Source organism: Felis catus, chromosome A2 (genome assembly GCF_018350175.1).
Source record: "Felis catus isolate Fca126 chromosome A2, F.catus_Fca126_mat1.0, whole genome shotgun sequence".
Taxonomy (NCBI): Eukaryota; Metazoa; Chordata; class Mammalia; order Carnivora; family Felidae; genus Felis; species Felis catus.
In genome coordinates this window covers 100,010,110-100,012,827 of record NC_058369.1, presented here as the reverse complement: position 1 = coordinate 100,012,827, position 2,718 = coordinate 100,010,110, and the positions used below count along the sequence as shown (strand labels likewise).

The 2,718-nt window shown below is 35.9% G+C and overlaps 1 non-coding gene across 1 annotated transcript; it reads right to left on the bottom strand.

Annotated features, from left to right (window-relative positions):
- Positions 1–238: 238 nt before the first annotated feature.
- Positions 239–345, bottom strand: LOC111559691. Its single transcript, XR_002740799.1, has one exon. It is a non-coding gene; the product is annotated as a U6 spliceosomal RNA (small nuclear RNA).
- Between the last annotated feature and the right edge of the window lie 2,373 nt (positions 346–2,718).

Below are 2,718 nucleotides of genomic sequence, written 5' to 3'. Positions count from 1 at the left end.
CATCACATTGAAGATCTCCTGCCATTCCTTTCTGGCCTGCCAAGTTTCAGTAGAGAGATCAGTCTTGAGTCTAATAGGTCTCCCTTTATATGTTAGAGCACGTTTATCTCTAGCTGCTTTCAGAATTTTCTCTTTATCCTTGTATTTTGCCAGTTTCACTATGATATGTTGTGCAGAAGATCGATTCAAGTTACGTCTGAAGGCAGTTCTCTGTGCCTCTTGGATTTCAATTCCTTTTAAAAATATGGAATGCTTCACGAATTTGCATGTCATCCTTGCGTAGGGGCCATGCTAATCTTCTCTGTATCGTTCCAATTTTAGTATATGTGCTGCCAAAGTGAGCACAGGAGTATTTTCTATGAACAGTTATTCTATCATTTTGGGGGGGGAATAGAACAAAGCTGACTTTTCTTTTATTCCAATCTAGGTCTTCATGTGTTGCTGTTCTCAGTTGCAGTATGTTGGTATATCCTGCTTGCAAAATCTGCTTGTGGAAGCATATGAAGCTTATTCCTTTGACTTATCATAACCTTATAATGACCACATTTGCAGAATCTTAAATCAGAATATATGATCTAAAAATATTACTATGTATTTATGGACTAAAGAATAGAATCTTGGAAATTTTAACTCTTATGGAACACTTCTATGTGCTTGTCAGCCATACAATAATTGCTCAGTAAATGTTAGCTATCACTGTTACTATTATTATTGTTGTTGTTCTTACCTATGCCAGGAGAGCTTTAGGTAAAACTAGGATGGAAAAAAAATGTTGGTTGTCATCTTCTCTTTCTTTTTTTATGTGGTGTCCCCTCTCTTAGGTCACTGAGCCTTCCAGTGAGATCTAATTCCCGGTACTGTCCTTGCAACGACCAGGGTCTGTACCTTCATCTTCTCCTCCCACTTCATCCTATTCTTCTTAAAATGTTAGTGCACGTGCCTCATGTCCACTAGGCCTCTTTCCTTCTAAACTAATCTGAAATCAATAAAAGCCAAGTCCACTTAATGCTAACTGACCATGCAGTACTTAAATTTAACAGTACTCTTGAGTGTTCCAGTTAAGGAAGTGTTTAATATGACAGGTATAGCAATACAATAAAGCCCCTGTGTTGCACATTTTCAGGTGGGAATAATTTTTAGTATCATGGAGGCATAATCCACAGAATATGAGCAAAGATGAGATAGGCTATGAAAAGATGATATATAATGATAATAATAATTATTATTATTTCCATTTTACAGATGAGAAAATTTTTTCTTAAATGTAAATGTTCAATTTGTCTTAGGTTACACAAAAATTCAGCAGGAAGTATTTGCATCAGCCCTCTCTAAATACAGAGCCTCTGATCTTACACACAAAGATAGTGAACATAAATTAGTGAGTAAGGTATGCATGGGACTCTGAACCTGGCACAAAGAACAATAGGGAAGAAAAAGCATAATAGCAGTGGTTAAGGTAGAGAGCCTTGAACAATAGAAAATGGGCTTCTAGAAATTCAGAGGGTGTTTAAGAAGCTGTTTATTAATATACTATTAGCAAATAACGTCTTACTATGTAACGACAAATGTGAAACCTAAGAATGATACAAGAGAGGCCCATTGTCACCACTGTGACCTTGAGCCGAGCCACAGGGGCCTGGAAAAATTTAGTTATTCCTTAAAGGAGGTATTAATTGTTACTTAAGAATCACATACTACTGAAGAAACACATGTATTATAATCTGTTAGCTGTTCATGTTCATTCCTTAATTCAATAGTCACCTATGTAGGTATGCCAGTTTACTAGACACTGTTGGGAATCCAAAGACAATAGAATTGACTTAAGCCTAGTAGTAGACTATACAATATATAAATCAGATAAATATTTGGTAATTTTTTATACTTTACCCATGACATCATTCTGTGTATTAATTTATTTGATTACAGTTTTTAAAGAATTCCTTTCTATTGTTGTTAAGGGAGAGACATCTATGTAGATCTGGTTGTATCTGATCATAATATCTAAGTTTGGAATAACTCATGAATTAATCTACCAGTTACAATGATATCTGTAACAGGGAATGCCCCTGCTTTAAGCATAATCAGGTAACCTAATTTCATGTAGGCAGCTTCCTTTTTTGTTTGTAGGAATGTAGGCATTTGTTCTTTGTATTCCTTTTGAATGTTATTTCAAAAACTATTTGTCTGCACCATTGGGTGCTCCATTATTCACGTGTTTTAGCCATACAAGCAAAGTTGTCACTAACCTTACAGCTACTGGGGGCTGTTGTGACTCTGGTCTTCTGAGCTTGATGAGCCAATTTGATTACAGAAGGGAAAGTAAAGGCTCCACTTCTCTACTCTCCTGTCCTTCACCATAGTTGATCAAAGTCCCTTCTGCTGTACAGTTTATCAACAGGGGGACTGGTTTGCATGAAATTGTACAGTGAATGATTGACAGGTCAGTCTCTGAAATTCAAGTCCTGGCTTTGAAACATACTAGCTGTGTTACCGTGGCAGGTTATGTCACCTCTTTAAGCCTGGTTTTCCTTTTGTATGAATGTAGGTGCAATAGTATATCTTAAAGGATTGGAGTAAATATTAAATAGGATAATGCATGAAGAGTGGTAAAATACATTATCTGGTATTAGTTTAGTGTTAAATAAATGTTGATATGAAGATATGACCCATGTTGTCTAGTCTTATTAAGTAGTATAGCAATCTAAGCCTCAAAATGTA